Consider the following 14,553-nt stretch of genomic DNA (forward strand, 5'->3'; position numbering starts at 1 on the left):
AAGTGCAAAACGAGCGGTCGTTTATTTAAGGACATATTCACAAAAGTAAGAGAAGACAAACAATGCAAAGGAGCCCAAAACTAAAGCTATAAGGGCCTTTAAGAAAATTTAGGTTTCGGAAGAGTACTCCTACAAGTATAGATTCAATTTATGATTGGGTCCTAACAAAAACCGCCTACCAGATCAAATACTCTGAGCTCTGCCCATGGCTTACCCTGATGGACAGGTAGGATTCATTAGAAAGAGAGATGAGTCAGGGTCCGCACCACAGCACTGAATGGCTAAACAGCAGGCAACTACCACAGCCGTGAAAATCACTGTGGATACACAACAACAATAACGAAGATGTAAGACATAATGAACACAAGGTACAAGAACAAAAGACATTATTTGATCCATGCATTTTTCTATCACCTTTACCCAATTCAAGGTCACAGCGGAGCCAGAGCCTATCCCAGCAAGTAACAGACACAAGGGAGGGTACACTCTGGATGGGACACCAGTCCATCACAGGGCAGACACACACGCACACCAGGGCCAATTTTCCCAGAAGCCAATTAACCCACCAGCATGTCTTTGGACTGTGGACCCCAGAGCACCTGTAGGAAACCCACATGAACGCCGGCAGAACATGCAAACTCCACACAGACAGCACCCCAAATCCAGAATTCAAGCCACGGCCTCATTGCTGAAAGGCTACAATACTGACCACTAAGCCACCATGCCACCCAACAACAGAACAGGATAATAAAAATAATGCAGATGAGTAAACTTTACTTTAAAGGTACTCTGGGATGATGGATGAAATAGGCAAACTTATCAAACTGTTGGTGAATTTGTCATGGCCAGTCTGTTTCACTCCACTATGCAATGTAGCGAATGTGGGGTTTGTGCTGCAATAACCAAGAGACCATTCTTGGGTAGCGCACACAACACACTTCATTTACGGAGCTCCTGTAGCCTTTTTTCCAGTGTCAGCCAGCAATCAGGGAAGAGACTTTTCCAACCCGTTCGACAAGGGTCAAACACACACAAGGGCAGTTAAATGTATGACATTACATAAACAGATCTGAATGAATCTTTAGGCGATCGAAAAAAGTAAATCGTCAAATAGCCCATTTATTTTTTGCCAAACATTCTTGCGATCGACTGGTTGGGCACCCCTGTTCTACATCTACCTGCTAGATCCCAGCTTCCTCTGGGTGCTCTGGTATCCTCTTGAAGTGCAAAGACATACTAGTGGGTTAATCGGTGTCCGGGCCTTGATGTGAGTGTGAGAGTGTTTGTGTCTCTCTCTGCCCTGTGGTGTGTATCCTGCTTGGATTGATTTGTCTTTCATTACATCTTGGACATTGATACCCCAACCCCTCATCCACTGAAACATCAGCTACATGATACACGCACAAACCCTAAGCACAATCTAGCAAGAAGATGTAGAATGTGCAATGCTGAATTAGGAAGGAGCTGTACATTAGAGAAAATATATCAACAAGAAAACTCCTCACAGATTCAGGAACAAGCCTCCACAATGATGTTAGAGACAGAAAGGGCTCCCCAGTCACATCTCAACTGAAACTGTCACCTGAACTGAGTGTGATTTATTCCTTTCAGAAAAGCCTACTGATCAGGCAGTTTGAACACCGGATCAGTTAATGGCTCCTTAAAAATAAAAAGGCGATGCATTTTTAACAAGTGCTGAAACTCAGGTCATAATATTGTTAACATGAAATGTTAAATATTTCGAATAACTTGTAGTTTTAATTAATACAGAGTAAGCATAGCACATACCTGATGGTAGTTAAACATTAACGTCTATTTAAAAAATGAAATTATTTTCTTTCAGGCACAGTTTGAGAAGTGTTGTATGTAAATGTGGCCCAGTTAGTCTTGAATAAGGAAGTGACCACAGTATAAATACTCACAAGGAAATCAAGTGCAGTCTGAAAAAGAAATAAAGGAAATTTCCTTCACCTGCAAAACAGAAAGAGTCCTGAATAAAGCAACTATTCGCCATCTGAAGGAAGAAGGAAGTTCTCAGGAAATATGCAAAGATACGCAACAAAATAAAATCCATTAAAAAATCCAGTACCCTCAAAATCCCCAAACAACTACACAACCAAAGACCTTGCTAGGACACAGTAACGCACGTTTGCATCATTGCAATTATAACTTGCAAACACCAGATTGTTTTAAAAAAAAAAATCAGAGAAAGGTTTTGGTAGGGAAGATGGAAGCAGAGCTCCAGGATAGTGGACTTTGGTTAGATTAGCTAGAAAAGAAAGCTGTGACAGTGAGTGCACAGTATGTTCAAAGGCACTGGCTGTGAAGACCACATCTGTATTACACTTCCAGTAACTGAATCTGGAGGCATGGAGGCACACTGGCTGGTATTGCTGTAAGCTTGGGTCCCGTTAGTGTTTTGTTCAGTGGAGCGGTTTGAAGTGGTTTTGAGCTCTTGTGGAGCTCTTTGGTTCAATTGGTGGCTAGGTTTACAGTACTGTGACTCTGTGCTTTCCGATGGGTTAAGGGCGGAGATCGGGAAGTGAGGAAGAGGGAATACGGAATTGTAAGTGCAGCTGTCCTGGAATACACTGCCAAGAAAAAATATAAGATAAGATCACTTCATTGGCCATATACAATTTCTTGCATTAGGAATTTGTCTTTTTGCCTACCCCAGCTTGCGCTCCATGAGACACATAGACCAGGAGAGAAGCTTGGGATCAGGGTGCAGGGTCAGCCATTTATACAGCACCCCTGGAGCAGCTGGGGTTAAGGGCCTTGCTCAGGGGCCCAACGGAGTAGGATTCCTCTGCCGGCCACAGGATTTGAACCAGCAACCTTCCAGCCACAGGCACGGATCCTTAGCCACAGTGCCACCACTCCACCCAGGGAATCTTCAAAATGAATATCTGTCTCCATCCAGTTCCGTTTCGTACCAGCAAAGTGTTAACCACCATCACACAAACCCTACAGTTCCATCGCTGGTTCACAGAAGTGGCGGCAAATGTTTTGTCAGTCCTTTTCAATTTTTTAGGTTCAATCCTCTGTTGAGCTTGTAGGTTCTGCCCATGTCAGTGTGGGTTTCCTTTAGGCACTCTGGTCTCCTCTCAAAGGCCAAAGACATCCTAGCAGGTTAACTGGCTTCTAGTTCCGGAGTGAGTGAGTGTTTGTGTCTCTCTGCACTTACAGACTGTAGTCTGAATTTGGCACAGCTGTAGAAAGTTAGATCTTGTTCAGCTAACAACCATATGAGACATCATGTACATGAACATAGACCCATTTGACCTTGTTATTCTGGAGCATATGTAGAATTGGCAAACGGCGGTTGATACTTTTTGTAGATCTTTCCCTGAGGCAACAGCACTTACGAATTGTGTAAATGACATCACCAACCTTAGTCTGTGGTATTGCACTTATTTTATAGTCCTGGGGCTTTGATTTATTGATTGATTGATTGACAATCCACATGTGTAAATCGCAGCTCATGTCTGGTGAATTTGATCACCTTATGATATTATGACTGTTTATTTGTCATTTTTGCTGTATCTTTGTCATCACTGTTTTCCTTATGTTAGCTGGGGCACCATGAAAAATTACTAACCTCTTTAGACACATGATCACTGGCATAAAGTAACAACATTCATTCTTGGAAAACCAGACATATCAGTTAGTTCCTTTGCAGCTGTTACTATCCAGATCACAGCCAGTACTAGAAAACGAGGGGATCGCTGCTCTCGCCTGGCGTGCTTCTGAACGTTCCTGTCCTGACCTGATCAGGTTGATTTGGTTTCCGAATCAAGGGGTACCTTTACGGTAAACCTCCACCAGCAGCTGATGAGAATATAAATGTAAACCAAAAACGAATATAAATGTAAACCAAAAGGCGAATTATTCATTTCTTTACTTTCACTTCCTCAGAAACATTATAGTAGACACTGAGAGCATATTTAAAAAAAAAAACAAATGATGATTTGCAGATGCACGGTAGGTAGGACTTCTACATAAGGCAGTGGTTTATTGGAAATCAGCGATGTGTTTATTTCAAAGGCGCTTGTGTAAAAGCGTCCTTCTCCAGCGCCGCGCACGCCCTTGCGTAAGGGTTTCCCGGCTCCGTCGCCTCCTACATTCCAAGAACAAAAGAAGCAATTGTTTTGCGTGAGGGGGGATCCCAAACCATAACTGCAAGTTTCCAAAAACAATCACTTAAATTGGCAACCCCCCTCCCCACGCACGCTCACTTACCATAGACAAGAAAACCACCAGAGCACCTCCGCCTCAGCGCGCAGACAAGGGAGACCCGCCTCCACGTTTTCCAAACGGCGGCGTGATATTTAGCGCTACAGATACAATCGGATACAAATATAGATATGCCCTGTTGGTAACATTTTTTTTTAAATTAAACAAAAAAACACATTCAAAAAGTTCCTTAATGACCTCCACGGAAATGAAATGTATAGAGAAACCTTTTCGCAGACAAGCTTTTCAGCTGTTGCATGATTAGCGGAGTTCTGCAAAGTTTCCGCTACAATTGACAATTTCGCATGCACCATCCCACGCATTTGTTTGCTGGAAATATAGAGTGTATTAGATGTTCAATTTAGTTTTACAAAAATCGTGGTTTTGGAAGGCAAAATGATTTTTGATCAAACGCCTTTTCCATATAGAATAAATAGAGATGAACGCGTATGACAAGACGAAGTATGTTACCCTCGATCTGCCGAACTGGCTCAGGACTCGGGTAAATTCACCTTTTTGTCCGAAGAAGCCTAATCATAATTATTCGTGACACTGCACAGCTAAAGGAAAAATAAATATTGTGTAGACACATTTTTACCTCACCATAAATAAATAAAAGATACATTAATTTCATCCGTTATGTGGATTTAAAAAACTCCCAACAGTAATAATATAATATAATATAAAAACCGAGAAACTTGGGTGTTCATACAATCTATAGCATCTGAAGTCTTCCGGCTTTTTGTTCCTGTCAAAGCGCCCACAGGGGAAGGATGAACCACAGCACGGATCCGTTATATGTTACAGTATCTGGGAGCGTAGATTTGTAGGATCAAATCTCCCCTTCGTGTTCTCTGTTGTGGACTGAAGACATTTAGCTCCCTCAACATGTCCATGATCAACAGTCTCCTGAGACCAGGAATTATTTTTGTTGTCCATCTTTTAACTCTTTCTAAGACTTTCTAACTCTTCTGTGGTACGGTGACCAAACCTGAACCACATCGTCTAGATGAGGTAGTACTAGCCCTTTAGAACTAGCACTAGAATTTAAACACAGCCTCCCTGGATCTCAATCGGACACTTTTTGCTGTGTGCCCAAGCATTCTGCTTTCCCACATTGTCTTCATGAAGACACAGAAGAATCTCTATAAACAGCCAGTCCCCCCTTCAGTATGGACCATCCTGCAGTTCAGAAGCGCCCGTATGATATGGACTGTGTATGTTCCTATGACCAGTGTGGACCACTTTGCGCTTGTTGATGGCAGCTCAAACCAAGGGCCATGATTTTGTCCAGTACTCCATGATGTCACTTCCTGAAAAGCTATGAATACTTTATGGATACTGTCTCCTTCCCTGGACTTGTCTATCTGCGTGCCTCCTCTAATCCGGTCTCTGAATTTGCAGCTACCGCTGGATCAACTGCTCACTCTGCATGAGAAACCTCATTCTCCTCCTGTGGCCAGGTGGCTACCTAGACAAGTGGGTTAAGCTTAAAAGATCTGATGGCCAACATTTCTATAAACATTGGCCCTTAGTCTTACTGAGATGGAGCTCCACAACCTGCATAGGTCTGTACATATAGTCAGTTCACTCAGTAAGTGTGCCATCTGTGTGCCAACATTGTTTGACCCAGGTTATTGGCCTGTATTGCCTGAGCAGTGCAGAACATTCAATGACTATGTCGTTATAAATATTTGTATAACTAGCGCACATCAATATGAACCAAATAAAAATAGCCAATGCTGGTTCTATTAAAGCACCTATTACAAACAAGCAATGGAGTCAGCTTCAGTTTCCAGTAAATCAGGTATTCCAGATGTTCCAGAGAACGTGGAGACAGTGTCTACAATAATTTTGGAATCTATTAAGTATGATATGAGAAAGCTGACCATTGTGCATTTTTAATCCACAGGGTCTATCTTAATAAATTCAACAACTTTAATGAGTTAAACACAAGCCATTTATGAATGCAGTGGGAGGAGTTACTCATATAAATATATCTGGCCACAAATATAAGAAACATTCTCACAGTTTTTTAGGTTTTTTTTAGAAGGATGGCACCATTACTGATTTTCAAGAAATCAGCCTTATTAACTTGTGTGAGTGAGTGTGATGGTACAGTATGTGATGTCATGAGTGATACAGTGCAGAGTCCTGGAGAGGGAGAGATCTGCCACAATCTGGTGCCTGTCACAGGAGCACAGGGCGCAGGGTTAGACTGAGAACAGACAGCTGCTCAGTAGAAGGCCACTGAAATGCTTACAAATATTATGCATTTTTTAATTAGCATGTAGATATTGACAATAATTATCCTTGTATTGTTTTTTTAATAAAAATTATGTGAAAAGTGGTGAAAACTTATGAAAGGTTATTTTAAAAATGACTCCGTGTGTAGCGTTTGAATGGAATGATGTAACTGGATTCAGATTCAAATCAGATTTGTGAACAGATCCCAAATTCCCAATGAATGAGGCCGATTCTGTTGCCAGTATTTGACTCTCTTACGAGGACGTGGAGGCTTTTCGGCCCTTCAGAAAAGGGCAGGTTTGGTGAGGCTCTCAGTTGACTATCTCAGTAATGCTGCGATAGCTTTCTAGGATAGTTAACACTAGCTTTCCTTCTCTAGGTCTGCCGTGATATTCATATGCAAAGCATTTAATACATGAAGTCTATTATGACTTAATGCCTGATGCATTGTCCTGTTCATAACAATGCAATCTTCTGTTGATAACATTGTGCATTATGTGCTTTTAATAACAAACCTCCTGTCTTTGATTTTCCTGACCCCTTCTTTTAGGGACTTCTCAGTTTTATCCATGCTTGAATGTTAGTGGCTGCCAGACGCTGTCTGTCGGGGGAGCTGGTCTTTCATCCTGACCTGCTCACATGCCACACGGCGTCCCTGCCGGTTTCAGAGCCAGGGTTACTCTGACTTCAGCAACTTTTATTTTCAGAAGCGCCTTTTCACAGTCAGGAGGCAGTAAGTTAAAGTGAAATCACAGTAGATATGTCACCAGTTAAAACCCAGGCGGGTAGAAATTGAGGTACTCTCACAACAAAACAATGACAAAGGACTGGTAGAAAGATTGAACATACAGAGCACTAGAAAGTTTGAATACGTATGGGAATGTTATACATTTACAAAAACTAAGGAAATCCTATGGAAACTAAATATTACAAACAACGAAGCACACCAAAAAACAGATAGGATCATTTACGTAGTGGAGAGACCAGACAACTGATGAAGAGATAAGCAGGGAAAACAAATGTGAGAGTTGAAGTGAAAGTCAGAGACTGAGAACATACTGAATGTCATTTTAATTCACCCCCGTTAGATTTTTTCTTCATTTGTTAAATTGTAAACTCAAATAAAAATATATTTATAAGGGATATTTTGTCACAAAAATGACTCTATAATGTCAAAATCCGGACATTTTTCTCATGTCATTTAAAAGAAAACACTGAAATACTTTGATTCGATTTTTTGTAGTTGAAGTATTCACCCTGTTTTCTATGACACTCCAAATTGAGCCCAGGTACGTCTTATTTCCTTGTCAGACCACACTAAAACCTGAATGGACTGGCCCTGTGGTCAGGTCAAATGGTGGCCATGATTTCTGAAGAAACACACCTGTCTGTATAAGGTCCCTCAGTAGACAGCGTGTGTCAGAGCAGAAACCTTCCAATGTAGACCAAGGAGCTGCCCGTACGACTCTGTGATAGAATTGTGAGGAGGCACAGATCTGAGGAGGGCTACAAAAACATATCTAGGGTGATGGAAGTTCCCAGGATCACAGTAGGGTCCTATATTAGGAAATTGGATGAATTTGGAATCACCCAGACTCCTGCAAGGGCAGTCCATCCTCCCAAACTGAGCAACTGGGCAAGAAGGACCTCAGTCTGAGACGTGACCGAGAACCCCATGACCCCCCCTGACGATACTCCCACCAGTTCCATGAGATTGGAGAACCTGTCCGAGGGGAGCCATCTGTAACGAACAGTTCTTTCCGGACCCTATGCGGACGACACAGTCCGACGGAGTGGGGAAACATTGGGGAAATGTCATGCAGGAAAACGGGGCAGAAGACAGGGGGCGTGTCCAAGGTGCGCTGGTGCACGGGGGAGGTGTGGCCGAGGCGAACGATCCAAGAGTAATCCATAGAGTATCCAAAACGCAAGGGTAAGTCCAAAACCAGGAGATCCATCCGACGAAGGAATTAAAAACCACGAAGGCCGGGTCGGAACCGGCAGACAGGGACAAGGAACAGGAACAGGGGGGTTAAAACCTTAACGGGACCAGGCGCTTCCTGGTCCCGGACTCGCACGATATGGAAATCAGATGCAGAGCCCGGAAGAGCGTCAGCGCCTGGCTTATAAGGTGGGCAGGGAATAGGGCGCAGGTGCATGGAATGAAGTCTTTAGTGAAAGGGCTGGAGCACCCTTAAGGAGGGGGGACTATAGTCGTGACACCATCTCTGCGGCCCTACACCGATTCCACCTCTGTGGGGGCAGAGACACTCAGAAACACAGGGCAAATCTGGGAAGAGAAAATTGTGGGACAGAAACTGGAATATAACACAGGAATTTCAAGGAGGCAGTAGATTCTGCCAAAGAAAAATAGAGAAGAAAGAAGAAAGAATTCAAGAACCCCTGAAAACTGTTAGGAATGGCCAGGCCGAGGCATAAAAAGGGTAAATATACATCTGGCTTTTACATTAAATTAAATTATTTCTTATGTAACACATACATAAGTAAAAGCCAGGTGATTTAAAAAAGAATAAAGAATTAAGAAATATAGTCCAGTTATGTTTTGGCGTCTCTGTGAGGAAGTGTTACCAAGTAAAATACAGGAAACAGAATCGGCTTTGAAAAAAGAAATTGGAACAAGTAGAAGACAGCAAAAAAGAGCGTGATGAAAAGGAATTCACTCGTTCATTGCCAACTTTACTGACAACGATGTCACAAATACGACCACAACGGATTGTGAAGATGACGTCCAGAAGTGAGCGCTGAAAACATGGAAATAGCATAAACTGAGGTATTGTACAAAAAAACTTAAACAAATCAGTCACCAGGTCCAGATGGTATAGAATCCCATGATTCCTGAAGAGATTAGTCATACTATGCCACTTAGTAATTTCTACCAGTTATTAGAAACTGGGGAAATTCCAAATCGTTTGTAACCCTCACCGTGTTCTTGTGGTTTGTGAGCTCTGGGCAGGAATACTTGTTACAGTATGTATCAAAAGAGGGTCCTAGCAAACCCACAGTGATCCAGACCTAGTCCAAGAACCGGTTCAGCTACCACTACGTGGAAGGGAACCGTCTGGGATGAAGAGGGGCGGGTAAAATGTTATTGTGCTGCGCGGCAGACTTGTCAGAAGAGTCACGGGCATGACAAGGGCTTTGAAAACATTTAGTAAGCTTTTAGTTTGCACGTTTTTTTAATGTTAGAATTAATGATCTTATCTACCTTCTGTGCATTACGTAAAACTTTCCCACAGGTTACTGTGTATATTAGCACATGCTGGCCTGCCGTCAGTGGCACAGGACAGCACGACAGTGCTGCCCTGAGGGTCCTGACCCGCTTCTAAAGGGCTTGCCCCAGCAGCAGCTGTGTGGCGACTGAATAAAGGCTGGGAGATGGGAGATGGGTGGTGAAGCAGGTGCCAGGGCTCTCTTCCTGCTGTTCTTTCGATGCCGCCCGAAATGTGAAGTGCTGAACTCTCACTGACAAGCAGAGCGGGAGAAACCGCAATCAGTCCATGGTCCTGTGGAGCAGAACCAACAGGAAGGGCCCGGCGTCTGACAACTCTGCACCTCGGATTCTCCTGGGACGAGCCTCACCTGACCACCTGCGCTACCTGCTGAGATCACAGGAAGAGACGGTCTGGTTCCCTCCTCTAGACTTTTGCTCTTATGTTGCTCCCCTGGGGATGAATGAAGCCTTTTGAACTGAATTCCCAATCGTCAGCTTTTTTGCTGCAGTTACAGCGAAGATGACGAAATGGTGATCAGCACATTCAAAGACAGCATCAACAACGGAACAGTCATTTCTATTGCTAAATAGCAGGCTCTTTCATGTTCGGCCGTAGTATCTTTTAGGCCTGGAAACAGCATTACTCATTGCGAGCAACAGAATATTCCAAGAAAGACAAGAGCCCCAGGGCCCTAAACCTTTTCTGGAACTGATTTTCAATTTCCAATTCTGTCACAACAATGGCAATACTTTTTTTTAAATTTCCAGCAACAGGTCAGCAACAACCTGATAATTAATCAGGTCATGTTCATATAATAAGACTGTCATGCAGATCTAATGATGTCCTAGATTTAAAATAAACGAGAACACAGACCAACCTAGGGGTTTCAGCAACCTTGTCTCGTTCTTACATGCACGTCTCATTACTGCATTTAGCCAATCCACCCGATTCTGTTATTCAATTGCTAATTAATACAACAATCTCATCTTCATCAAAGAAGCCAGAGTATCGGCATCGGCAACATGGTTTGCCATCTTGTTGCAGACCCTCGCACCCCTTTGTGTAAAGAAGTGCCTCCCTTGCTAAGATTTACAGGCACTTCCCCTTAGTTTCCATAAACGCCCTTTGGTTCGTGTTTCACTGTTGATTTAAAAAAGTCCACTGCATTGACTGTCGGTGCCTGCAAGCCACCTTGGTTGAGGGTATCTGCCGTCCAAACACATAATAATAACGATAATTACTTAGAGTGTTGACAATTTCAGTGACAGATCAATCTGAGATATTTGGTCTGTTTGGTCATTGACAAGCTTGGCTGAGGGATGGACAGCCTACCCATAAAAACAAGATCAGATCAGATCACTTTATTAGCCACATACAATTTCTTGTATTAGGAATTTGTCTTTTTGCATACCCCAGCCTGCTCTCCATGAGACACACAGACAGGGAGAGAAGCTGGGGGTCAGAGCGCAGGGTCAGCCATTTATACAGTGCCCCTGGAGCAGTTGGGGTGAAGGGCCTTGCTCAGGGGCCCAAAGGAGTAGGATTCCTCTGCCAGCCGCGGGATTTGAACCAGCAGCCTTCCAGCCACAGGTGCAGATCCTTAGCCACAGAGCCTCCGCCAATATGAGGGGTGGTGGGGATCCTGAGAGGCAGAATTAGTGGGGACAAGGCCAGGAAGTAAGGCAATTGTCCTGAGGCCTGTGGGACGCAAGGAACAATCTCATCCGGCACAACAACAAGTGGGGAGCGAGGGAGCTGGAAGAGAGGATCCTGGCGGACCTCAGGAGGAGGATGAAGCGCGACGTTGCTAAATGGGGTTTCCCCACGGCAAAGGAGCGCTGGAAAGGCCTATGGACCCTGTACAGGGATTAATGGTTTACAGCAAGCGGTAGGGTTTGGAGGGACTCTCATAATAGCGCAAATCCGCCCACCCTTGCAAGGATTGATAACGGACAATCACCGCCGTTCCGCCGTTGTTTTAACTTGTGGAGTTTTATTGTGTGAGATGTTTTCCTTTTGAGATGTGTTTTTTTTTCGGAATAAAGTTTATTTTATAAAAATAAATAAAAAAAAATTGTCCTGAGATTTGTCCTCACTTTTGAAATGGCGCACAGAGCCCCACAAGTATAGGGAGACGGTTTTCAAACTACATACTGTAGATCCCTTATTTATTAGAAAGCTGTTGCGCTCTCAAAAATCTAAAGAAATTATGAAAAATTTAAGCTTTTGAAGATCCGACAGGTTTTCCTGTTAACAAGCCTTTACAAAAGACCTCAAAGCTCAATGCAGAGCCCACATCCAATCACCTTGTTCGGTTTCAACAGGCCTGGGGGCTTCAGTGGCTGCAGTCGCACAATAACACAACACAATAACACAGCCTTCATGCATGGTCGTTGTGCTTTTAGTGGTTTAAGTCCAAGGTAGAGAAATTCTGTCTCTGGATAAGATTGATTTTTTAAAATATTACAATTCAAGATTCAATACTTTATTGCTATGTCAACAAAAGTTTATGGGAATTTGCCCCAGTGCCAGATGCTACTTAACTTTAAAGGAGCAACACATGCAGTATACCTTAAACACATAATAAAAATATATCATTTTTGTAATAGTCAGCGTCCCTCTGATTATTATTTTGTTTACCATGTTATCCTGTTGGTTCTGTTTTTGTTGTTATTGTTCTTATACAGTAGTGATTGATTTGAGGTTTATGGAGGAAGTGGCTCAGCTGAGGAAACAATAAAACCAAGCAGCTGTACGTCTCTGTATTGCTTTATTCCATCCAAATGTCGAACGTGTTCTCAGGGGCCACTGTTTCATTATGTACTAAGCTAGCATGACAAATAATAGCCAATGAAAGTGAATATAACACAATACAAAACACGATAAACACAAAATGTAACAACGCGTTCTTTCAGTGTATTTGAAAGCACCATCGTAATGGGAGTAGCTCTCCTGACTCCTTTTCCATTCATATTTTCCTGTATTTTAAAGCAAACTGATTTCTGCAGGCTTCAGACCAATCTAGCTCAGTGATATCATCAGCCAAGAGTGATGCTGAATGTCTTACTGGCAACTTCTTTTCATGTTCCAAATTGCTGTCATTGTTTTATCTCCAGAAAACCCAAAACGAGCACGATACTGCTGGAATATGCAAATTGTGGTTTTTGCTACTGATAATCACCTTGCAATACTCCCACAAATTCACAAGTTATAGAGTTCCACTGGTCTTTTGCAAGAGAGTAGCATGAATGAGCTTTCTCGTGCTCAGAACCGGTCTATCAAGTTTTGAAGGTATGAAAGAGTGCTTGTAGTCATGCATATCTGAATGAAAAAACAGCTACATCACGAACAGATGGACAGCAATGATTCAAATGTGCATGTTTGTCAGACAGCCATATATAGCATGGCAGCTATTTTCACGAGACAGTGTTTGAAATAAACATCCTGTTTTTCATATCCAGAAAGACATTTCCCTTCAGTGTGCACTTTTCACACGCAAGAATTGGTGTCTCTGGGCATGCATGGGAGGATCATTCACAGAACGCCACAGGACGAGGAAGCAAACTGATCCATGTGGATCTGATTCATTTACCAAACTGAGTAAAACAGACTCCCGGGACAGCAGCATGGCCACCTGCCCTGTGCTCTCAGAAGCTGCGCAGGGTCTGGCCGCTGCTGGGCTGCGAGATGTCTGTGCGAAGCCAGGTGTGCACTGCGAGTGGTGTGGGTGGAGCCGTCTTCCCCCTGGACCACAGTTCCCATTGCCATTAAGTGGGTGGAGCCGTCTTCCCCCTGGACCACAGTGTAACGAACAGTTCTTTCCGGACCCTATGCGGACGACACAATCCGACGGAGTGGGGGAACACTGGGGAAACGTCATGCAGGAAAACAGGGCTGAAGACAGGGGGCGTGTCCAAGGTGCGCTGGTGCACGGGGGAGGTGTGGCCGAGGCGAACAATCCCAAAGAGTAATCCATAGAGTATCCAAAACACGAAGGTAAGTCCAAAACCAGGAGATCCATCAGAACTCGGAATTAAAAACCACGAAGGCCGGGTCGGAACCGGCGGACGGGGAACAGGAACGGGAACGGAGGTTAAAACCTTAACGGAACCAGGCGCTTCCTGGTCCCGGACTCGCACGATATGGAAATCAGATGCAGAGCCCGGAAGAGCGTCAGCGCCTGGCTTTTAAGGTGGGCTGGGAATGGGAAACAGGTGCAGAGAATGAAGTCTTTAGTGAAAGGGCTGGAGCACCCTTAAGGAGGGGGGACTATAGTCGTGACACACAGTTCCCATTGCCATTAAGTGGAGGGGCGTAAAGGCCGGCATTCCTAATGTGCTACCTTAATCCGATTGGATAGGATCCCGTACAATTCTACAACATCCGTGTGATGACATGAAATTGGATTTAACTGCTCTTAGGACTTGGTGAGGGCTATGTGAAAGTCCGATGTCGCTCCATATGGAAAAGCACAGAATCTTAAGGTGGTGCACTCTCTTTTCCTCACGTCAGGCAGCAGCTGGTCTCCCTCCGATCTGCTGTGGTGCACAATGGCTGCAGTCGTACCAAAGGGAGTCCCGCACTGCAGTGCTGGATGAATGAGGCTCCTTCCTTCTGTAGAGAGTTTAGGGGCCCTTCGGTGAAGAGCATTATGCAAATATTCAGCGTTACTCTCTCTCTCTCTCTGATGTAATGTGCCTGCGTTTCCAGAGTTTTGCAGTAAAGGCGCCTGTGTATTTGTTTTCGAAGTGTGGTGATAGTCGGGCAGCCCTTCAACAGCCCTGACCTCTGACGCTACTTGGCTGAAGGAAATTTAAATAATCAAGGCAGTCGACAC

The 14,553-nt window shown here is 43.8% G+C and overlaps 1 long non-coding RNA gene across 1 annotated transcript; it reads right to left on the reverse strand.

Moving 5' to 3' along the window:
* Positions 1 to 4,712, reverse strand: LOC148675477 (uncharacterized). The gene is made up of 2 exons (XR_015935537.1): positions 4,243 to 4,712; positions 1 to 4,120 (listed from the first exon to the last, which is right to left on the reverse strand). It is a non-coding gene; the product is annotated as an uncharacterized LOC148675477 (long non-coding RNA).
* Positions 4,713 to 14,553: the final 9,841 nt, after the last annotated feature.

Source organism: Lepisosteus platostomus, chromosome 3 (genome assembly GCF_059453375.1).
Source record: "Lepisosteus platostomus isolate fLepPlt1 chromosome 3, fLepPlt1.hap1, whole genome shotgun sequence".
NCBI lineage: Eukaryota > Metazoa > Chordata > Actinopteri > Semionotiformes > Lepisosteidae > Lepisosteus > Lepisosteus platostomus.